Source organism: Pseudorca crassidens, chromosome 1 (genome assembly GCF_039906515.1).
Source record: "Pseudorca crassidens isolate mPseCra1 chromosome 1, mPseCra1.hap1, whole genome shotgun sequence".
NCBI classification, from domain to species: Eukaryota; Metazoa; Chordata; class Mammalia; order Artiodactyla; family Delphinidae; genus Pseudorca; species Pseudorca crassidens.
Window position 1 is genome coordinate 123,094,421 of NC_090296.1, and position 25,837 is coordinate 123,120,257.

A 25,837-nucleotide genomic window follows, 5' to 3' on the forward strand; every position below is an offset into this window, starting at 1 on the left:
AGTATTCTCCTAGGGTTGTCTGTATTTCTGTAATATCAGTTGTAACTTCTCCTCTTTCATTTCTAATTTTGTTTATTTGGGCCCACTTTCTTTTTTGCTTAATGAGTCTGGCTAAAGGTTTATCAGTTTTGTCTATCTTTTCAAAAAGCCAGATCTTAGTTTCATTGATCTTTTCTATTGTTTTTTGTTTTCGTTTTGTTATTTTGGTATTTTCACTATGATCTTTTTTGTTTCCTTCCTTCTGCTGACTTTGGGCTTTGTTCTTCTTTTTCTAATTCCTTTAGGTGGAAAGTTAGGTTGTTTGTTTGAGATTTTTCTTGTTTCTTGAGGTAGGCCTTGAATTGCTATAACCTTAACGCTTAGAAATGCTTTTGTTGCATCCCATAGATTTTAGAAAGTTGTATTTCTATTTTCATTTGTCTCAAGGTATTTTCTAATTTCCTCTTTGATTTCTTCATTGGCCCATTGGATTTTTTGGTAGCATGTGGCTTAGTCTTCTCCTGTGCAGAGGGTCAGCACCGCTAACACCCATGTTGTTCAACTGTATATAAAATTTAATTGCTTTTCTATATACTAGCAATGAACAAGTGAAATTTGAAATTAAAAACACATTACCATTTATATTAGCACCCCCCCCAACAAATGAAATACTTAGGTATAAATCTAACAATATTTTACAAGATCTCTATGAGGAAAACTACAAAACTCAGATGAAAGATATCAAAGAAGGACAAAATAAATGAAAAAAATATTCTGCGTTCACGGGTAGGAAGACTCAATATTGTCAAGATGTCAGTTCTTCACAGTTTGAGCTTTACATTCAACTCAATCCCAAAAAAATCCCAGCAAGTAATTTTGTGGATATCAATAAACTGATTCTAAAGTTTATATGGAGAGGCAAAAGACTCAGAATAGCCAAGTAAATATTGAAGGATAACAACAAAGTTGAAGGACTGACACTACCCAACTTCAAGACTTCCTATTAAGCTACAATAATCAAGACAGTGTGTACTTGGGAAAGAAAAGACAAATAAATTATTGAAACAGAATAGAGATCCTAGCTAGAAATAAACCTATATAAATACAGTCAACTGATCTTTGACAAAGGAGCAAAGGCAAAACAATGAAATAAAGATAGTCTTTCAACAAATGGTGCTGGAACAACTGGACATCCATAGGCAAAACAAATAAACAAACAAAAACAACTTGAAACAGACCTGACACCCTTCACAAATATTAACTCAAAACGCATCATAAACCTAAATTTAAAATTTAAATTTTAAAACTATAAAATTCGTAGAAGACAATATAGGAGAAAAATCTAGATGACTTTGGGTATGATTATGAATTTTTAGATATAACACCAAAGGCACAATCTGTGAAAGAACTGATAAGCTGGATTTCATTAAAATGAAAAACTTTTGCTCTGTGAAAGACAATGTCAAGAGAATGAGAAGATAAGCTGTAGATGTGGAAAAAGTATTTGCAGAAGATACGTCTGATAAAGAAATTTATCCAAAATATACACAGAACTCCTAAAACTCATCAATAAGGAAATGAACGACCCAATTAAAATATGGGCCAAAGACCTGAACAGACTCCTCAACAATGCATATGTACAGATGACAAATAGCATATGAAAAGATGTTTAATATCATGTCAGTTGGGAATTGAAAATTAAAACAATGAGATACCACTACACATCTATTAGAACTGTTAAAATGCAAAACACTGTCAACACCAAATACTGGCTAGGATATGGAGCAACAGGAGATCTTATTCATTACTGGTAGAAATGAATGCAAAATGGTACAGCCACTAAAGAAGACCATTTGGTAGTTTCTTACAAAACTACTCATACTCTTACCAGCAACTGGGTTCTTTGGTATTTATCCAAAGGAATTAAAAAGTTATGTCCATACAAAAACCTGCACATGGATGTTTATAGCAGCTTTATTTATAATGTCAAAATTTGGACACAATTGAGACATCCTTCAGTAGGTGGGTGGATAAACAAACTGTGGTACACCCAGATAATGGAATACTATTCAGTGCTAAAAAGAAGTTACCAAGTCAAGAAAGAACATGGAGAAAACTTAAATGCATAATACAAACAGAAAAAAGCCAATCTGAAAAGGCTACGTAGTGTATGAGTCCAATATCACTACATTCCAGATAAGGTAAAACTATGGAGACAGTAAAAAGATGAATGATTGGGAGGGGTTAGGGGGGACGCAGGAGTGAAAAGGCAGAACACAGAGGATTTTTAGGGCTGTGAAACTATTCTGCATAACACTAGAATAATAGATATATGTCATATATTTGTCAAATCCCATAGAAGGTACAACATCAAGAGTGAACCCTAATGTAAACTATGGAATTGGGTGATTATGTGTCAATGTAGGCTTATTAACTATAACATATGTACCACTCTGGTAGGGGATGTTAAGAGTGGGGAAGGGGGCTTCCCTGGTGGCGCAGTGGTTGAGAGTCTGCCTGCCGATGCAGGGGACACGGGTTCGTGCCCCGGTCCGGGAAGATCCCACATGCCGCGGAGCAGCTGGGCCCGTAAACCATGGTCGCTGAGCCTGCGCGTCCGGAGCCTGTGCTCCGCAACGGGAGAGGCCACAACAGTGAGAGGCCAGCATACTGCAAAAAAAAAAGAATGGGGGAGGTTGTACACATATGGAGACATGGAGTATATGGGAACTCTGTACTTTCTGCTTAATTTTGCTGTGAACCTAAAACTGCTCTAAAATATAAAGTTTATTAATTTAAAAATTAATTTAATATATTATAATTATACAAGTTATTGTAAGACAGCCCTGCAGTTGAGGAATAAATACAACTGATTTTTATATGCATGCAATTTAACAGGAGCAAGTGAAAGAAGGCGGCTTACTACAGAATGATCTACCAGCTGTGAACATTTAGCTAAGAGCATTAAGCAGGCTGCGGGCATTAATCAATATGTTTTACAGAGGAAATAAGAACACTGGCTAATCCCCAGGCAGTTAACTGGGGTTCATTAAGAACTCTCTAACTGTAGGTTTTGATACGGGAGATGAGGGGGCAAAAGATAAGGCTAGGTAATTTGGTGGTAATTAAGTACTTACTTTTTGGGGGATGGGTAGGATCGGGGAGATAATTAGAGTTTAAGGCTTAGGGTTGTTTCAGTACCTAAGAAGGGCATAGAGGTGTGTGTTTGGCTGGGTGTTGGACGGAGTGAACAGAAAATGTGGCTCTCTATTCCTAGAATCTAGAGCCCAGGCTCCTGTAACCATGACTACTGTTAATTTTTAAAAATGTAGTAGGCTAGTCTAAGAACTAAATAATAAACTGATTCATTCATTCAACAAGTATTTATTGGGTATCTAACACTGTAGGCACTTTATATGTACTGGGGATATAGCAGCAATCAAAACAGGCAAAAGTCCCCACCCTTACTGAGCTCAGTATAATGGGATACAGACAAAATAAGTAAAATGAATAACGTTACATAGTGATAAGTACAAAGAAAAAAAGAGAGCAAGGAAAGAGCCCAGGAAGAGTTCAAGGGAAGAGGGTTCTGGAATTTTAAATAGAGGCTAGGAAAGGCTTTACTGAGGTAACCTTTGGGGAAAGACCTAAAGGAAATGAAGAGCTGTGCACATGTGTGAGGACAGAGTGGTCCAGGCAGTGGGAACACATGCAAGGTGTACACTTGGTATGATTGAAGGAGGCAGCAAATCTGGCTGGATTGAAATAGGGGCAAAAATAGTAGATGATGCTGACTGCTGTAGGGGACCAGACCATATATGGCTTTGTAACTCATAGTAAAGACTGGCCTTTACCCTGAGATGCAAAGCCACTAGAACATTCTGAGTAGATTAAGGCATGGAATCAACCATTTTTATAAGATCACCATGGCTGCAGTTTTGAGAACAGAATGAAGGGTGAAGAGGGTCAAGGGTAGAAGTAAGGAGATCACTTAGGAATCTATTGCAGTAATCCATCGGAAAGTTGATGGTGGATTGGATCAACAGTGGTAGTAGTGGAGGTGATGAGAAGTAGTTAAATTCTTGATATATTTTTAAGGTAAAGCCAATTTCTCAGTTCAAAATAACTGGAAAAAAAATTAGGAATAGAATCTAACTGTGGCCTGCATATATATATATATATATTTTGCGGTACGCGGGCCTCTCACTGTTGTGGCCTCTCCCGTTGCGGAGCACAGGCTCCGGATGCGCAGGCTCAGCGGCCATGGCTTACAGGCCCAGCTGCTCCGCGGCATGTTGGATCTTCCCGGACCGGGGCACGAACCCGTGTTCCCTGCATCGGCAGGCGGACTCTCAACCACTGTGCCACCAGGGAAGCCCGGCCTACATATATTTTAACTGCAGTTTTATAACCTGTTTAGTGATAAAGCTATACTGACAATATATTACTTCCAATATTTTGTAGTTAAATATAGTGTTTTTTGGGGGGCCATAAAGGAAATAATCCAGCCTCTTTTGAAGGCAAGTGCTCGCAGAATTTATATTTGAACAACAAACATTTGTTGAGTACCTTTACGTGTGACTAAGATCGTGCCTGGTGTCAAGTGGTGTGTGCTGTTATTCTCCTTGGTCTAGAGACACTGTTTTCAGACGAGAATGATAAGCGGGAAGAAGATGCCAGGGTTAGAAACAAACATAAATCTTCTATCCTTGTTTATGATTTTTTGAAGTGAGAGTTTTGCAAACTTTTGAGTTAGGTATTTTCTAAAAAATATAGAAGTACTAGATCATCAAAAGAAACTGGGCACAGTTTAGATTTCTTTTGAGATAGTTTGATCCCTGTACATGCATTTTTTTCTTCTCAGTGGAATCTTGATGGAGAATTGTTACCATCAGGACACAAAATATGTTGTGAAAAAGAAAATAACCCTGAACATCTAGACATAGTGTTTTGTATCAGGTTAAAGCACTGTGATAACACAGAGAAAATAAGAAACATTTTCCTCTGCCAAAGCAAATCTGTCACTTTACAAGCAGGGTGTTGCCTTTTGAGGTCAAAGTCCACATATTTGGCTTTTTCATGGTGACTGTTGGTCCCAAGTTGCCCTTCCTATACAACCTATTCAAGCACTGCTTTTATTATTAGTAAACAGATAACTGCCCAAGTAAGAAACTTCTGGACTAGTGCCGGAAATAAGAGTTAAAGTAATCCAATAAAATTTGGGAGTACTTCCTTAGTGTAGAGTACTTTCCCAAACAATTTCCTGGGACACTAGGGTACTATGAAACAGTAAAAGGTAGGTAGGTGTGTATGATGTAGGGGAGGAGAAGTGAGAGATGGGAACTTCCTACTCCATTTAGGAAGCCACATGATATATATTTTTTCACTCACTTCTTAGTGATTCTCATGGAGGCTATATCAGAAAAGAGGAATTTTATGTTTACCAAGAGGGAAGTGAATTTTGATAAAGCAATGCTTTTCACAGTTTACTACATGTCACTGTATTAGGCATCAAAGACACAGAGGTAATTAAGATTAAGAAGAAATTCTTGTCCTTTAGAGTTCATAATCTATTGGGGCACAGAAGGGCAAACAGTAAAAAAAAATTGCAAAGGCTGTAGTAGCTGATGTGTGTAAAGTTACTTACTTACTTATTTATCTATTTAAATATATGAGAAAACAGGGAAGAAATACAGATGAATTATATAGATGGGGTGACCAGCTAAGATAACTGCTAATGACCGTAGTGAATTCACAGAGCATTCGAGATCTGAAGGAAACAGAAACTACTAACTGAGTAAATCCTGAGAAGGAACACTTAGCTCAGGGTACTTACATGTTTAGAATCCAGACTCATATTCAGAAGGCAGATGGTATTCATTTCTAGTTCTTAAACAAAGTTATTTAAGCCTGGAGTCTGAGAAAGCTATATATGAGAAAGCAGAAGCAACAAAGGTCTCTAGTATCTTGACCCAAACAAAAACTTAATAGTTAACAGTTCTAGGGCAAGGGTCCTTACTGGTTCAAGGAACATTGCTCCTCTATTTTCTTATGTTTTACACTGCTTTCTTCAGCTCAAACTTACAGCTGTGAAACAACACTGCAAAGAAGAGATGGAAAGGATGTTCTTTTCTGCTACAGTCAATAATTCCCAAACCTTTTACCCTTCCAAATCTGATGAATACTAAAAGTAAAAGATGATGTTTAAGGAAAGTCAGAGATCACTTATAAAAACTATAGTGTAATAAAAGGAAATAGATCCCAAAGGTTCTTCATTTTAATCAACTTTATTTTAATCAATCAATTTAATTTAATACAAAGTAAATTCTCTTCCTAGGGAGAATTCCTAAAAGAAAAAACAGAGAGCTCTGGATAGTAAGGAAGTTTTCTTTAGTCAAAAGTTGAAGACAAAAACAACAACAAAACAACAAAAAAAACATTAGCTGCAGTGAGTCAGAGGCAGTTAATGGAATAATAAAGTGAAATTCACAGTTTTCCTCACAAAACAAATAGGCACAATTGCAGTTTAACAGAACAGTTTAAACTGAAAGAGAATATTTAAAACTCAGATTTTGCTATATTTTGCTTTTGAAATTCACACTTTTCCCTACAAAACAAATAGGCACAGTTGCAGTTTAACAGAGCAGTTTAAGGAAAGAGACAAAACTTAAAACTCAGAATTATTTTGCTATATTTTGCTTTTGAATCCTAAAGCTGATAAAGCTCAGGACTTCAGAAAGTAAATCAAATAGCCATAGAATTCAAACTGGACACATTTAAAGCTCTAGAAGACCAGTTTCCCAGGAACATTTTTCCTTTAAATACCCTACCCAGTATGAAAAGGCTTCGCCCTTCCTACACAGACGGCAATTCCAATCAAGCGCTTAGATGTTATCTTCCTGGTTTACAAGCTACTGATTTTGTTTCCGTTGTTTCTAGGTGAAACAAAACCAAGTTTAAAACCAAGTTTAAAAACAGACAAATGGATAAAGAAGATGTGGTACATATATACAATGGAATATGACTCAGCCATAAAAAGGAACGAAATTGGGTCATTTGTAGAGACATGGATGGATCTAGAGACTGTCATACAGAGTGAAGTAAGTCAGAAAGAGAAAAACAAATATCGTTTATTAACACATATATGTGGAACCTAGGAAAATGGTACAGATGAACCAGTTTGCAGGGCAGAAATAGAGACACAGATGTAGAGAACTAATGTATGGACACCAAGGGGGTAAAGTGGTGGTGGGGTGGTGGTGGTGGTGGAATGAATTGGGAGATTGGGATTGACATGTATATACTAATATGTATAAAATGGATAACGAATAAGAACTGTATAAAAAAATAAAATAAAATAAAATAAAGTAAAAAATAAACAAAATAAAATTCAAAAAAAAAAAGAGCAATAGTAAAAAAACAACCACATATTAGCAGTAACTAACTGAGGAGTAACCAGACTAAATCACCTCAGGATTCTTGGTGTTTGAGTGTATTTACTAAAATATAACAAAATTTGTATTTCCAGAGTTGCCTATTGCTGTTGAAAGGCTCACCTGGTCCAGTAAGGCAGGACTATGTCCCACGGAATAAGAATTTGCAGAATGATTTGTTTTGCTCTTCTTTCTACCTTAAACGCATTCACTCACGTGCGGTAGAAAGTACTGTGGAGAACAGAAATTCACTACAGGACCAAGTAGAGGCATTATGTGATTTCTGCTTTCAATACCCTGATATGTAAAATAGTGCTAATAATACCTTCTCTACTTAACTCAAAAAGATATTGTGAGGAGCAAATAAGTATTTCTTTATATTATCTGCAAACAATAAAATAATGTAAAAGCTATTTTTGCTAATTATGATACAAAGTTTTCAATGAAATATTTATGAGAAAGTATATTACACATATTGTGATACACCATATTAACAAATTGAAGAATAAAAACCATATGATCATCTCAATAGATGCAGAAAAAGCTTTTGACAAAATTCAACAACGATTTATGATAAAAACTCTCCAGGGCTTCCCTGGTGGCGCAGTGGTTGAGAGTCCGCCTGCCGATGCAGGGGACATGGGTTCGTGCCCAGGTCCGGGAGGATCCCACATGCCGTGGAGTGGTTAGGCCCGTAAGCCATGGCCGCTGAGCCTGCGCGTGCGTCCGGAGCCTGTGCTCCGCAACGGGAGAGGCCACAACGGTGAGAGGCCCGCGTACCGAAAAAACAAAACAAAACAAAACAAAAAAACTCTCCAGAAAGTGGGCATAGAGGGAACCTACCTCAACATAATAGGGGCCATATATGACAAACCCACAGCAAACGTCATTCTCAATGGTGAAAAACTGAAAGCATTTCTTCTAAGATCAGGAAGAAGACAAGGATGTCCACTCTCACTATTATTCAACATAGCTTTGGAAGTCCTAGCCACGGCAATCAGAGAAGAAAAAGAAATAAAAGGACTACAAATTGGAAAAGAAGAAGTAAAACTGTCACTGTTTGCAGATGACATGATACTATATATAGAGAATCCTAAAGATGCCACCAGAAAACTACTAGAGCTAATCAATGAATTTGGTAAAGTTGCAGGATACAAAATCCATGCACAGAAATCTCTTGCATTCCTATACACGAATGATGAAAAATCTGAAAGAGAAATTAAGGAAACACTGGCATTTACCACTGTAACAAAAAGAATAAAATACCTAGGAATAAATTTACCTAGGGAGACAAAAGACCTGTATGCAGAAAACTATAAGACACTGATGAAAGAAATTAAAGATGAAACAAACAGATGGAGAGATATACCATGTTCTTGGGCCGGAAGAATCAACGTTGTGAAAATGACTATACTATCCAAAGCAATCTACAGAATCAATGCAATCCCTATCAAATTACCAATGGCATTTTTTACAGAACTAGAACAAAAAATCTTAAAATTCGTATGGAGACACAGAAGACCCTGAATAGTCAAAGCACTCTTGAGGGAAAAAAGCGGAGCTGGAGGAATCAGACTCCCTGACTTCAGACTATACTACAAAGCTAAAGTCATGAAGACAATATGGTACTGGCACAAAAACAGAAATATAGATGAATGGAATAGGATAGAAAGCCCAGAGATAAACCCACACACCTATGGTCAACTAATCTATGACAAAGGAGGCAAGGATATACAACGGAGAAATGACAGTCTCTCCAATAAGTGGTGCTGGGAAAACTGGACAGCTACATGTAAAAGAATGAAATTAGAACACTCCCTAACACCATAGACAAAAATAAACTCAAAATGGATTAAAGACCTAAATGTAAGACCGGACACTATAAAACTCTTAGAGGAAAACATAGGAAGAACACTCTTGGACATAAATCACAGCAAGATCTTTTTTGATCCACCTCCTAGAGTAATGGAAATAAAAACAAAAATAAACAAATGGGACCTAATGAAACTTCAAAGACTTTGCAAAGCAAACTACAAACAAGATGAAAAGACAACCCTCAGAATGGGAGAAAATATTTGCAAACGAATCAACAGACAAAGGATTAATCTCCAAAATATATAAACAGCTCATGCAGCTCAATATTAAAAAAACAAACAACCCAATCCAAAAATGGGCAGAAGACCTAAATAGACATTTCTCCAAAGAAGACATACAGATGGCCAAGAAGCACATGAAAAACTGCTCAACATCACTGATTATTAGAGAAATGCACATGAAAGCTACAACGAGGTATCACCTCACACCAGTTAGAATGGGCATCATCAGAAAATCTACAAACAACAAATGCTGGAGACGGTGTGGAGAAAAGGGAACCCTCTTGCACTGTTGGTGGGAATGTAAACTGATACAGCCACTATGGAGAACAGTATGGAGGTTCCTTAAAAAACTAAAAGTAGAATTACCATATGACCCAGCAATCCCATTACTGGGCGTATACCCTAAGAAAACCATAATTCAAAAAGATACATGCACCCCAATGTTCATTGCAGCACTATTTACCACAGCCAGGACATGGAAGCAACCTAAATGCCCATCAACAGATGAATAGATAAAGAAGATGTGGTACATATATACAATGGAATATGACTCAGCTATAAAAAGGAATGAAATCGGGTCATTTGTAGAGATGTGGATAGATCTAGAGACTGTCATACAGAGTGAAGTAAGTCAGAAAGAGAAAATCAAAGATCGTATATTAATGCATATATGTGGAACCTAGGAAAATGGTACAGATGAACCAGTTTGCAGGGCAGAAATTGTGACACAGATGCAGAGAACAAACGTATGGACACCAAAGGGGGAAAGTGGTGGTGGTGGTGGTGGTGGTGTGATGAATTGGGAGATTGGGATTGACATATATACACTAATATGTATAAAATGGATAACTAATAAGAACCTGCTCTATAAAAAAATAAAATTAAATAAATAAAAAAAGACACATGCACCCCAATGTTCATTGCAGCACTATTTACAATAGCCAGGTCATGGAAGCAACCTAAATGCCCATCAACAGACAAATGGATAAAGAAGATGTGGTACATATATACAATGGAATATGACTCAGCCATAAAAAGGAACGAAATCGGGTCATTTGTAGAGACATGGATGGATCTAGAGACTGTAATACAGAGTGAAGTCAGAAAGAGAAAAACAAATATATTAATGCATATATGTGGAACCTAGGAAAATGGTACACATGAACCGGTTTGCAGGGCAGAAATAGAGACACAGATGTAGAGAAGAAATGTATGGACACCAAAGGGGGAAAGTGGTGGTGGGGGGGTGGTGTGATGAATTGGGATTGACATATATACACTAATATGTATAAAATGAATAATTAATAAAAACCTGCTATATAAAAAAAAGTATATTACACATATTATAGTTATATCAAAAGAACGGATACATAAGATTGGAAGGAAACACACCCAAATGCTCAAAGTAGTAATGTTTTAGGATGATGAAATTATGAGTAATTACTTTCCAATCTTTGTTTTTACTCCCTAACATTCAGTAATATGGTTGTGTTACTTTAAAGAAAGAGGAAAGTACCATAAAAAATCACAGACCTTTTAAACTTCAATTTTAATTTCACATGCAATACTTTCTTTTTATGAATACACTTTCTTTTTAAAACTTTTTACTACACATAGAACTAAAATTCCCTTTGACCAGACTCTTCCCATTTTCCTCTCCAGAAAATATACTACCTTATTGCTGAAAGGAGCCTTAGAGATAATTTCTAGTGATAAATTCATTGTCTTGCTCTCTCAAATCAGAATGAGCCCTTCAGGACAGAGAAGAGTAAACATGTCTAGCAGGAAGAGTATGACAGCACAGTTTATAAACTTTGTGTTTTATATTAAAAAATTCATTTAAATTCTGCATTCAATTTTATAAAACAGTGTTTATTCTAAAGCAAAAATAAATGTTTGAAACTATAGGAGAGCAGGAAAAGGATAATGTACTCTCAAGACAACAATATATTTCCCTATGAATGCATTACCATGTGGCACAGGTTAGGTTCATCTTCCTGACAGATACCTGACAACTTTCGATACTGAGAGAAAAAGAAGTGCCGTGACTTCCTTCCTACTTCTCTACTATACAGCAATAGAATGAGTAATTGTTATTATTGGCTAGAACTATAGGTTAAGTCAATTTATATCCTGTTAACCTTCCAGATAAAATGACATGACAATACACTGCAAATATCATACAAAAATCCCATTTAATTATGGGAAAACAGACCATGACCATGAAATTAATATGGTTTGGCATTTCCTTAAAAGGTTTAATTCTGAAAACTACAACATATCTGAGGTTGATAAATGTACATTCTCATGGCACTGGTAGGAAAAGTAACAAGCTGTTTATGAGTAAATAGTCATTTTACTTCTTCCTAATATATCTTGAGATATACCTCAAATATAGTATACTTGATCCATCTTTAATTCCACTGTCATCCCTTTTCCTTCAGAAATTTGACTCCAAATCTGGCTTACATGAAAAAGCTCATCATTACAATGTTTTCCCACAGAGGCATTTTCTCTGGAGGTATTTATTCTTATTACAAAGTCTCTCTAAATATCTAATTTGGCTCTTTGTGTTTAGTAACATTAGAATATTTAAAAGACAAAATTAGTAACTTAAAATCAAGATGTACCAATGTGAGCTATGAGGAAGAAGAACAATTGCAGTTTTCTACAACAAACTCACTCAAATTTGGGGGGAGGAAGAACCAAAGCATTTCAAATTTTTGATAAAGGATTATGTGCTATGTAAACTACAGGGAGGTAACCCGAGGCAGTAGGAAGTTACTTCTGAACTGAAGTCAGGAAGTCTGAGTCTGAGTTCAGGCATGACACCAACTAGCTATGTCTTCTGGGATCACGAAACCATTCTGGCTTAAGTTTCTTCATCTGTTAATGAAGGACAAGATCAGTTCTAAATTTGTTTAGATGTAAGACCATGACAGAACACCATGAAATAGTACTGTTAATTAAATGATATGAACTAGAAACAACTTTACAAACTAGCAGAAAATAGAAATATATTAAAAGTTCACTATAAACTCATAACCATGAACTGTACATACACAGACACACAGTTCTCTAAGCACAGGATGCATTTCTGAATTCTTCTGTTAATATTTATTTGCTATCTGGGAGGGAGTCATGGTTAATATTGCAGGCTCTGAAATCAGACTGCCTGAATTCAAATCCCACCTTTTATTTTTTAGTTGTGGAACGTGAGCAAGTTAGTTAATATCTCTGAAGCTAAGTTTTCTCATCTGTAAATGAGGATAGTAATAGTAGATACTATGGGAGTTATTTGAATAATCTATCAATCCATGTAAAGCAGGTAGTATGGTGTCCATCACAAGTAAGAGCCTAGTAACGATGATAGAAGTAATATTAGCACACATATATTGAGTGTTTACTAAGTATCAGGCAGTATTCTAAGGGTTTACATGTATTACCCCATTTAATCTTCACAACTACCACATGAGATAGATACTATCATTAGCCTCTATTTTATAGTGAACAAACCGATCCATAGAGAGACATTAAGTAACTTGCCCAAGTTAACTGTGACAGCCATTATTATGGCTATTCACAAATATTTTCGCTCTCCTTTCAGGAAGTGTAAGATTACACTTCCTCACAACCTCTGAAATTAGGCAAGGTTGATGGAACTCACAGGGTCAACTCATAGTGGCACATGATACTTCCAGGCAGAAAGTTTAAGAGTCCAAAAGCAATTTTCCATGTTTCCCTTCCCCTATTACAGTGCTCATGAAAGTATATATTATAATGGAGTTTACATCAACATGTTTGCCTAAGTGAACAAAAACAGCATAGCCCCCCTGTTAACCCACTTTGTACAAGCAGCATGAGTGAGAAAAAAAGCCACTGAGATTTTGCAGTGGTTTTGTTAACATAGCAATAACCAAGTATCCTGACAGTAAATTTCAGATTTAGTATCATAATTATCTACTTATTCACAGCTAATGCCAAAAGCTTAAGAATTAAAATATGGGAGAAAATAGTACAGTTCTATACATTTATTTCTTTTTTTGGTGTATGAACAAATGAAAGTTTACCATTATCTAATTTAGTATTGTAATTCAAGAATGATTGCTCTGGGGGACTTCTCTGGCCGTCCAGTGGTTAAGACTCCCTGTTTCCGCTGCAGGGGGCACAGGTTTGATCCCTGGTCAGGGAACTAAGATCCCCACAAGCCGCATGGTGTGGCCAAAAAATTAAAAAAAAAAAAAAAAAAAAAGAATTATTGGTCTAAATGTCTTCATGACCTTGGGCTAGACAAAGACTTCTTGAAGAGGAAACAAAAAGCACTAACCACAAAAGAGAAAAATGATAAATTGCACTTAACTAAAATTAAGAACGTCTGTTCATCACAGACCATGTTAAAAGAGTGAAAAAGTAAGGCATAGACTGGGAAATTATATTTGTAATACATATAATTCCCTAAAGACTCATATTCAGAATATGTACAGAATTCCTAAAAATCAGCAAGATAAAGATAAATGAGCCAATTTAAAATAAGGCTAAAAATAAAATAAGCACTTCCTAAGAGAGACTATCCAAATGATCAATAACCATCAAAAAAGAAATACTACAACATATTCAATAGCTAAAATAAAAAAGACTGACAATACACAGTGTTGGCAGGGATGAGCAGGAACAGAAATTCTCATTATGTTGCTAGTGGGAATCTAATGTGCACAGTCACTTTGGAAAATTGCTTGGCAGTAACTGCTAAAATAAACCTAAACCTACCCTATGAAACAGCAATCCATTCCTAGTAACATATCCTAGAGATATGAGTGCAGGTGTCTACCAAAAGACATGTAAAGATTGTTCATAGCACAGTTATTTACAGTCTCAAAGTGGAACCAATCCACATGTCCATCAACAGTGGCATGGCTATATTATGAGACATTCCTACAATGACATTAGTGGAATATTACAGAGATTGAACTACTGCTACATGTAGCATGGATGAACCTCATAGACACAACGATGAGCAAAAGCCGCCAGACCCACAACAGTAAATATTCTGTGAATCTATTTATGTGATGTTTAAGTATAGGTAAAACTATTTTTTGGTGGCAGAAATCAGAATAGTGATTATCTATAATAGGGGGAGAGAGGGTACTGACTAGAGCCTCCTGAAGTGCTGGAAATATTCTCAGGTGCATATATACATAAACATTCATTGACTTGTACATTTAAGATTTGTACACTTTACTGTATATACCACAGTTTTAAAAAGTTAAAAGAAAAGAGAAACGTTGGTCATTGGTTTAGGTAAGAATTCAAGGATTGGAAGATCTCACAAATGTCACTGGGTCCAACTACACATCCAATGCTCAGCTCCCGACCTGAATATCTCACTTGGGGATGTCTACTCCCACTTCCAAATAGCTCTGACCACTAGAAGGTTTTTCTTTTTTCCTTTTTTTGGCTGAGCCCTGCAGCATGCGGGATCTTCGTTCCCTGACCTGGGATCAAACCCGTGCCCCCTGCAGTGGAAGCACGGAGTCTTAACCACTGGACTGCCAGGGAAGTCCCTAGAAGGTTCTTCTTTATAATGAACTCCAAACTTATCCCAAGGAGTTTCTATATGAGATTTTCATTCTACTCTTTCAGGAATATAGAGAATAAGTGTGCTCCCTTTTCTAAGTCATATACACTCCGTTATCCCAAGGCTTATCTGATAACTGCTGAGATCTCTTTCTGCTCTAAAAATTCTAGAATTCTATATTTTTATTAGTCCTTATTTCTTTCATTTACTCGTCCTTTACACCTCTGTTGAACTTTACTCTTTCAACCGAAGTATTCTAATGCTATGCATCAATCTGAGTAGATAACCAGCTTGTAGATTTTTACTCAAAATAATTTTAAATGTATGTCAATATTAACAGTATATATCAATAGCTGGCCACATCTGTGTGCTCACGAGAGCAGAAACGGGTATCTCTCAAAGCTTAACACATTAGAATATCAGAGTTCCTCATGAAACATACTAACTCACTTGGATTTGGAGAGTGTTTACCACCAAATGTTTAGACTGGGAAGATGAGAAGTGTATTTCTTAGACAAAAAAATAAGTCAAGTCAATGGTGATTATTTTGACCTGTACACTGGGAATAAAGATAAATATATGGAAGCACTGTTATGCCTAAAGCAATGAATCATATTGGACTTCATGAACAAACATAAAAGCACTTCCCTAACCTCAAAGAGCCAACTGGACAATTAATTCATAGAATTGTGTATGTTAAGGCATTAAAAAGCCTCTATAGAGTAAAAGTTTAGGAGATGAATGGAAAACCAGAATGAGATTTTTCTCACACTCAAGATAATATATGTTCTAGTAATATTCATAGAATTCAGTCCTTCTGTTTAAAAAGTTAAACACTAACACTTTGCCTATACGATCACTTCACATCTATGGTTGCCCATTTACTATTACAACCTCATATTCTTACTGTGTTGTCCTTTATTGTACAGAAGAGAACAATAATCAAGACAGACTCAAAATTATCTACAGATAGATTATCTGCAACATGAACTTTGTAAAAACAAAATGTCATTATTTCAAGATTCTGGGGAAGTTTTGAGGAAGAATATGAAGTAATAATGAGGGACTTCCCTGGTGGCGCAGTGGTTAAGAATCCTCCTGCCAATGCAGGGGACATGGGTTCGAGCCCTGGTCCAGGAAGATCCCACATGCAGTGGAGCAACTAAGCCCACGAGCCACAACTACTGAGCCCATGTGCCACAACTACTGAAGGCCGCAAGCCTAGAGCTGGAGCTCCGCAACAAGAGAAGCCACCACAATGAGAAGCCCACGCACTGCAACTAAGAGTGGCCCCCACTCGCCGCAACTAGAGAAAGCCTATGTGCAACAGCGAAGACCGAACGCAGCCAAAAGTAAATAAATAAATAAATTTATATTAAAAAAAAGTAATAATGAGAAGGAAAACTTACTAATAGTAAAGCTTTATTGTAATCTGCGAAAGAAATTCTTGCATGGCTGTGCTTTCCAAGAGAAAAGGTACCACTGATGGTTTTATGGAGCTGGCATAGAAACAAAGATGGATTAAATGCCTGAAGACAGTGAAGGTCATCTATCAGACTGAGCCAGGGAAATCTTATACACAACTAAAGATTCTCATCAGCAATAATGAACTGAAGGCTTATGTTACATACTTCTAAATGATGCACTGATTATCAAAGTAGAAAACTAAATGAAGGATACCCAACTGAGTTTAGCATTTGACATCAGACTATCAAAATTTTCTCAACTCCTCTGGAGCTACCAGCCTTCTCTTTTTATTCATCTAACACGTGGCACTTAAATTCTATCATCAGGAATTATATCAGTTTGTGCTATAAATTTTTTATGTAAGTATCTGTCTTCTCCATGGAAGACACCATGCTCTGGATATCCTTCTAGCTTCTTCAAGTATTTTGGTTCTCTTACCATTATTTTAACCTCTTTTGCAACAATGACTATTCTTTTTTCCTTCAGATATAAATATACTCTGTTCCTAAGAAAGAAAGAAATCAAAATTCATAATAAAACCCTCCATTAATTCCTATCCTCCATTCTAAGCAACTGCTCATACATTTACCTTTTCTTTATAACCAAACTACCTGAAAGATTATTCTAGTCACTGCTGCTACCCAATCTGAAACACACAGTTATCTGGTTTCTTTCCCTAACTCACTCTACTATTCTCAGATACCAGTCATCTCTAAGTTGCTAATTTCAATGAACACTTCTCAATCTTCCATCTCTTTGGTCGCTAACTGGTATTTGATGCTCTAAATGACTCTTCCTCTTCAAACTCTTCTTCCATTGTTTCCTATTTACTACCCTCTTGTTTTTTCCCCCATCTCTTTAGCCATTTCTTCAGACTTTGGCCCTTTTCTCTCTACATGTTTTCCTAGTGATCTCTCTCAGTCCCAATGTTTCTACAACCCCTTATACTGATGACATCTAAAACCAACTCTCAAATTCCAGGCCTGTATCTCAAATGGCAAAGATTATCCTCCTTGCTGTGCCACAGGCAACTCACACTTTACATGTATAAAACTGAATCCGTAATCTTTTCCTCGAAACCTGTTCCATCTCCCATGTTCTCTATGTCAGTTGAGGGTACGCTACTCGTCACTGAGGCTAAAAACCTGGGCGTCCTTTTCAGCATTTCCCCTGCCCTTCTTACCACATGCAATCCCTTACCAAAACCCAGTTGATCCTGTCTCCTCTTCCATGTTCCCGTGATTACCGTCTCAGTTAAAGCCTTTATTTTTCTTGGCCTGCATACTCTAACAGTGTCCATCCTGTCTGTCCTTCCTGCCTCCAATCTGTTTCCATACAGCTGCCAGTGATCTTTCTAAAATACAAATCTACTTATGCATATCATTCCTTGTTTAAAATCATTCAAGAGGCTCCCCACTGTCTTCCAGTGATTTTTACTTTTTAAAATTCTGTTTGAAAGCAAAAAACGTTGTGCCTGTTTTGAATGCTTAAAGTTTGAATGTCTTACAGTAAGGATACATACTTTTATCATTAGAATAAACAATAAAACTTGGCCCCATAATAGTGAATGGCCACATTTAAACCAGTTTTGGGATCAGAAAAAGGAATTTTGATATGTTTAAATGAACTAGAACACAAAAAGTATAGTTATTGAAAACAATATATTAAAAAAACTAAGTCTTCTCTACGTTGAATTCACATCTTTGATACCCTCTATTTGTTCACATGAAACATCTTACAAATTTATCCCTTAGGGAATAAAATTCAGCTGACTTGCCAATAAGACTATTATATATAGATGACAAATAGTAAAAAAATGCAGTCCTGACCTCTTTTCTTTAAGTAAATAAAAGAACAGTAAACTCCAGGCACACCTCGTTTTATTGTGATTTGTGGATACTGTGTGTTTTTTTTTTTTACAAATTGGTACATTGCAGCAACCTTGTGTCAAGCAAGTCTATCAGTGACATTTTTCCAATAGCATTTGCTCACTTCGTGTCTCTGTGTGACATTTTGGCAATTCTTGCAATATTTTAAGCTTTTTCATTATTATTGTATTTGTTATGGCGATCTGTGATCTTTGATGTTGCAAAAAGATTATAACTTGCTGAAGGCTCAGATGATGGTTGGCATTTTTCAGCAATATTTTAAAATTAAGTATTGTATTATTTTTTAGACATAATGCTATTGCAGACTTAATAGACTACCGTACAGAATAAACATTAACTTTTATACGCACTGGGAAACCAAAAGATTCGTATGCCTTGCTTTGTTGCAGTTATCACATTATTGCGGTGGTCTGGAACCAAACCTGCAATATCTCTGAGGTATGCCTGTGTGTCAAATAGCTTATGTCCAGGAAATAAACAGTTTTTAAGAAAAGAGATGAAATAAATGAGTATCATAAGATTTAATGCTCAATATACATAACTACTTATGATGGAGCTTACTATTAATTTTTGAACTAGGAAGATAATTTTTCACAGTATCATATTTAAATACATGCTTTAGGTCTTGAAATTAACAGGTTAACAGATAGAGTAATTTCTAGTCTCTCCCATAACCCTTTTAATTACAGTATCTATGTTCTTTCCTGCAATATATTTCTGTTGTAATCAACTCTAAAATCCCTTGAGAGCAAATGCCATTCAGTATTATGATACATGCATTACCAAGTAAGGTAAGAGAAACTGTTAAACCAACTGAGATCCCATGATGCCAGTTAAATTTCAATTCTTTTTTCTAGGCTCTCCAAACATGTCAGCACTATTGTAGTAAAGTGGGTCATAAGTTTCGGGTGATGTGATTTGCTTGGAAGACAAAGAGAGCAGAGTGTAGAACAGACTATTACAGGTCACAGCAAAGTAGATTCAGAACTGCAGCTACAATTTATTTATTATACATATTTATTAAGTACTGAAACAATAAACATGTAGCCCAGCAAAGAGTTGAATACACCAGGTTAAACATGCCTTCCCTACCCTCTAAGAGGGCATAGTTTGAAAAAAAGAACAATTTAATTATCAATTTAATACCCAGGAGGATAAAAGCTCTCAATCATTATAATGTATTAACTGCTTTCTAAAACAGTTCATAAATGATACACTACTGAACTTAAATCCACTTATTCTATTTGAAAAACAGTGTTCTGAATTTAAAATCTTTGAACTCAAGCTTCCTATTGGATGAGGATCAATTTTTAGCTAACAGGATAGTGTCCTTGATATATAAAAATGATTGCTGTTTCACCATTGGTGAGGCATTTTCTATTTTTTAATAACAAGGATGCAATTATATCAACTCATCCTTAGTCTTCTACCTAGCCCCCCTGGAGCAGCAATATTTATCTAAAGGGCAGCACTCTAAGGTAGGATGCAAGTAGAGATCAATTCCGAATCCTATGCACCAGGATTATTTTATTACATGATGGAATTAAGCTACAAAGTAAAATTGAGTTGTAATTTCTAGTGTGATAAGGTTTTACTTATCTAAGTAAACATTAAACACTCTGCAGAACGGAATACAACTCTACGGATGGTGACATAGGCAGAGAAGGTAAAGACCGTAAACAGTTTAACTACCCTACTCTTTACCAGTGTTAGTGCTGTTAGACAAGACTGCTAAACAAGTAGAAGATAAATAACTAGTAAAGGCTGGCAGCTAGAAATATATAGTTAACCCAAGTCTTTCTTGGTACAATAAATGAATCCATACACTATCCTCGGTATCACCTATTGCTAGAGAAAGATTTTAATTAAACGTGAGGGAGAAGAAATAGGCCAATTAGAATTCTGCAGGTAGTTTGTTTTGCTAGGAAATAAATGGCTAGAGCTGACACTGTCTTTCTGGCAAAATAAAGCTGCTCTTTCCCCTTTCTAGAAATAAACATAAAAACCACTCCATTACATTTATTTAATATAGTCTCTAAACTGGCAATTCGCTTGAGAAGACTTTGCACATAATGGCAGAGTTTCCAGTACTTAAGTCTCCTCACCCCTTCTATAACCATATGCACCATATTTGTACATTGCTATAGTACTATAGGAAGAATTTCAATATTCCTCATATTCTTTCACTAGCTCTAGAGTCAGTGATTTACATTTCAAAAACTCAAGAAAGAACCCGCAGTAGCAACCAGAGGATTATGAAATTCAGAAACTTACTTAGTCATACCTGACGGCAGACATTTACAAATTCTTATGATTTATAAACTCCCAATTTCATTGACCTGAGAATAGCTATGAATGTCTGGTAAATCCACAGATATCAATAAGTAGATGAAGCTTTAAAAATTATTTCACTAAGAATTAACAATTTTGTTAAAGGCAGAATTAATAATAGCAATAATAATGATATGATGATGTGAGAAACCAGTCATTGAGAATTCTCACCCTTTTTGTTTCATTTCCCTTTCCCATCATGGCCCTGAACCTGATAATATGCATAAGAAATATTCAGCATGCTTTTTTCAGTTTATGGGAGAATTCTAAGTATGGTACCTAGACTTTAGAAATAAATAAGAATACCTCATTAACTATACATTAAGAAATATAAGTCCCTAAAACATTTTCTTTTCTAAAAAAATTGAAGTATAGTTGATTTAGTATTGAGTTAGTTTCAGGTATATAAAACATTTTCTTTTGAAATGAAATTTACGTCTAAAATTGGTAGTAAACATTTTTTTCATGAGTTTCAAGAAATCCTAGTGGCCTGAAAGCTGTCTCAAATTGTTGAACTTATAATTTTATACCAAACATACAATTAAGCATCTCATTTTACTGAAATTAGCTTAAAAACAATTAAAAATTTAATTAAAAATTAGGTCTAAGATGAAGAAAGAAAACACAAGCTCTCTAAGAAAATGTAGAATACTTTGTAATATCAAGTCATAATAGCTCTGTATATCTTATAAAACATATGAAGACATTAGTATTGTGAAATGTGGTCATTTTTGCCTTGTGATTAAAAGGCAACTCATGTACTTTGGTAACATTATGGCATATTTATATGACTAAAAAACAGCTAACAACCTTTACACAAACAATACTGTCAATCTCAGTAGTAAGCAAATGTAATTAGACCACAATTTCCTTTGTAGGGCTCTAATGTTTTTTTAAAAAAAAAAGTAGTTCTAGAAAAGAAGATAAGTTGTTTAGCCAGGACTGCCACTAAGAACACTCTGCCTCTAGTTTCCAAGAGCTCCAATCTAAGAAATGCGGGCAGGTATATTCCTTTGCGGGGGCTTAAATAAAATCTGCCCACAACTGCCAGTTTAGCTTAGCACATAAAATATACATCACTGAGAAGACAGGCTAATCATCAGAAACTGTCTCCAGGCATTACAATGATTACATGGTGCCTTTCTCAGAGTTATTTTGAAGAAATAAAGGATTAAACCAGAAGAAACAATCCCTCCATGCTCCCAGGGTACAGGGCACACCTATGAAACGGTTCCTGACCTTTACAGTTTACCTAAGGTGACATGCTATCTTTTCTCATTCATCATATATTTACCAAACACGTAATATGTACCAGGCACTTAGTTAAGACACCAGGACTACAACAGTGAACAGTCTCTGCTTTCAGGAAAATTATGGTTTGAGGTGAAAGATTAAGCAAACATACCAATAAATACAATTTTAAGTTGTGAAAACTGCCATGAAGGAAAAGAACAGAACACTAAAGAAAAACAGTAGGAGATGTCACTTAAACAGGGGACCTCTCTGAAGAAGTAAAGTGAGAGTTGAATGTTAAGTACATTCCATGCTGAAGAACTAGGACTTGAGTAAGAACTTGGCGCTTTGGAAAAAGTGAAAGAAGGCTAGAGTGGGCTGGAGTAAAGTGGTCAGGAGACAGCAGCAGGGACTATACCCTGCGGAGACATGGGGTTATCTTAAACATCTGAGTTTTCACCAAAGCATAAGAGCAAACCTTTCAAGAATTCTTAAGAGCGGCATGATATGATATTTATGCTTTTTAAAGGATCATTCTTACTTCTATGTAAAGAATGGATTGATGGGTAGTAAGAACGAATCCAGGAAGCTACCGTTGGGAAGCTACTGCAACAGTCCACCACAGCGTGATGGTGGCTTAGAATAGGGTATAGCAATGAAGATATAGTATATAGGGTGGATTCAATATATTTAAGAGGTAGAATCAATAAAATTTTGTAGTGGTCTGAATGGTGTATGTGTGTGTATGTGTAGTAGTGAGAGGTCTCAAGAATAATCCCAAGACTTTTTTTTCCCTTGTTTTTTCAATTTTATTTTAAAGTTTGAAAATTACAAAGACAGCAGATTCTTCCAGGCACAAATAACTTGTTTACAAATAAAAGGGGGGGGAGGGAGATGCACAATTGCGCATTTTTCTATTTTACTAAAAAGAAAAGGGAGAGACGACTGTACAGGTTTTTTCTCCCAGCTCCCAGGTGTGAAACTTAAGTACTAGCCCTAGATGTGTATATATACATATACACACACATACACACAGACCTAGCTCTGTAAAACTACTTAGCAATTCAAAGTCGACTGCAGTATGTCTTACTGTCCACTCCCCGCCCTCCCCTTCTCCCCCATCTACAACTACTTAGATTCAGAAGTAGAGGTTGGGAGGTTTTTAAGTGGTGGGTGGCAGGGCTGGAGCGCCACCAGACTGCTAAGCAAAGCCCACCTCTTGTACAGGAGGAACAAAAAATCAGGGGTAAAGGAAAAAGGTCCTCCTAGGATACAATCCAATTGTGTGGAAAAACCCAAGTTTCAACAGGGCACACTGAGGCACTTGGCTGACTGACTCTCCACCCTTCCCCCAAAGTTTCTACTCATGTTTAACAGGAGACTTTTGGAAGCCAGAGACCACCCCCCTCCACCAGTGGCTAGTTTCCAGCTGACTGAGAGAAGCCACAGTTTCTCGGACCAGCTGTCACTTCAACCTCCTCCACGTCCCTAGGACAATAGGGAGGCCACTGGGGCAGACTAACAGAAGTGAGAAGGAAACTGGATTTGGACGCCCCACTGCTCACCACTGGGAGGTGGAAGTCAGCCTAGAGAGGGCTTTTTTCCACCTCCCTCCTTTGCCGTCCAGCTGCTGCCGCCCCTCTCCTCAGGGTCAAGGTTCTGAAACTCTCACAAGCAGTGCTCAGCTTAAAGAAAACTCGATGGCCTCATAGGTACTCCTACAAACAGTCCAATTCCTGGGCTCCCTGTCATCTAGCCACAAGAAGCTGCCTTGCCCATTCTCCCCGTCCCCCTGACCCCAACTTTTACCTTCAGAGTGAACCAACCATGTAACTAAACAAAACACACAAACCCACACAAATTCCCAAACCCATAAGCAGATTAGTAACAAATTAACAAAACAAAATATAAGTACATTCTCATCATTACAGAGACCAGATTTGTTGTTGCTGTCCTTGCATAATTGGTTAAGGAAAAATGAATTATTCCCTAATTTCTGAGGAATACAAATTCTGTCTGTTTATAAAGTCAGAAGGGAAAGGGGCAAAGGGTTGCAGATGAGGATCAAGAGAGAAGAAAGGAGAAAAGTATTTACAGAAAATAGGAGACAGGCAGGAGTGTCCACAAGGAAAGCCTCATTGTCACTTCTTGCCGGCCCTCCTGGCACTGGACTTGGCTTTGGGCTTCACTGGTTTGGCCTTCTTAGGCTTGGATGCCTTGACTGGCTTGGCTTTGACAGTCTTGGGTTTTTTGGTTTTCTTGGGCGTGGCAGCCGGCTTCTTCTTGGCCTTCTTGACTGGGGTAGCTTTGGGCTTCTTGCTTGGGGCTTTGGAGGCAGGCTTCATGGGCTTGGCGGCCTTCTTTGGCGTGGTCACCTTCTTGACTTCCTTCTTTGTCTTCTTGAAGGCCACTGACCTCTTGGGCTCGTTGCTCTTCGGCAGCCGGAAAGACCCTGAGGCACTCACCTTTTGGTCTGCTTGAGGACCCCAGTGGTGACCAAGTGCTTGATGGACAATTTGATCTGGGAGTTGGCATTCTCACCCACCTTGTAGTGGCTCTTGTACTTCTGGATGGACTGGCATGAAGAGCCAGCACAGTTCTCTGCCTGGATGGCAGCCACGATCATGTCTGAATACTTGGGGTGGTCTGTGGACTTCTTGGAGGCCTTGGCCCACTTGGGCTTGGTCGCAGGGGTGGATGTGGAGTTCTTGGTCATGGTGGCCTGCCTGGTCCTGCTGCTGAAGGCGGCACCTTCCAAAGGGCCAGCCCTCATAGGAAGCCGAGGAAAGCCTGATTCGGGATCTGCTCTGGTGCCTCTGGCTCCCAGGCCAGTCTGAGGCAGGCTCTTGGGGACCTTGCTCAGGTCGCGGGGCGGGGGGGACTCGCTGGGCCGGGTCTGCATGGCCCAGCCCCGCCGGTCTGTTGCTTGGTCTCGGCGCCCGGGTCGGCCTCAGCCTCCTCTGCCTCTCTTTTCCCAGTTCCGTGTCTCAATCCCAAGACTTCTAATTGAGGTATTAGTAGATATTTATGAAGATTCGATTTATAGAAATAAGACTGGAGATGTAGAATTAGGGAAAAGATCAAGAGTTTAATATTGAATATGTTCTTTTCTTGATCAGTATTGCTAGAGGTCTACATATTTTACTGATCTTTTCAGAGAGTGAACTCTTGGCTCTAGATATTTCCTATTGTGCACTTGTTTTCTATTTAATTAATTTCTACTTTTTATAATTCCCTTTCTTCTACTTACTTTGGGTTTAATTTGCAGTTCTTTTCCTAATTTCTTGAGAATGATATTTAAATCACTAGTTTTGGACTTTTTTCTCTTCCAGTATAGGCATTTAAGGTTATAAATTTCCCATCAAGTATAGCTTTAGCTGATTCACATATATTTTGATATACTGTATTTTCATTACTATTCTGTTGCAAATGTGTCTTAATTGTGATTTCTTTTTTGACCAAATGGGTCATTCAAAACGTATTTTGGGGGGAGCTTGCTAGCTACTATTTTATAATCCATTTCTTACTTAATTGAACTGTAGTCAGATAACATATCCTAGACGAAATTTGTTGAGACTTGCTTTATGGTCTATCATAAGATCTACTTTGTTAAATGTCCCATGTGAACTTGAAAAAATATTTTTTTGAAGCCATATTACTGGAATTAGATATATACAAATTTATAGTTCTCACATTTTCCCTGGTAGAATGACCCTTTTACAATTATGAAATATTCTTCCTTATTTCTAGTTATTCTTGTATTCAAGTCTATTGTGTATAGAGGGTATAGTCCTCTAGGGAATGCTAATTGAGAGTCCGGGGTGGTTATAGGTC

General features: G+C 37.1%; 1 protein-coding gene and 1 pseudogene across 5 annotated transcripts in view; both read right to left on the minus strand.

Moving 5' to 3' along the window:
- HMG20A (high mobility group 20A) overlaps window positions 1-25,837 on the minus strand; it is a 69,748-nt gene that overhangs the window by 34,190 nt on the left and 9,721 nt on the right. The window contains exon 2 of one of the 5 annotated variants that reach the window (XM_067754403.1): window positions 16,493-16,582. The exons of the other annotated variants lie outside the window; for them this stretch is intronic. The gene's annotated coding sequence lies outside the window, so the exon portion shown is untranslated. The remainder of the gene's footprint in view (window positions 1-16,492; window positions 16,583-25,837) is intronic. 5 annotated transcript variants of the gene reach the window in all.
- On the minus strand, window positions 23,142-25,696 carry LOC137232425 (histone H1.0-like; annotated as a pseudogene).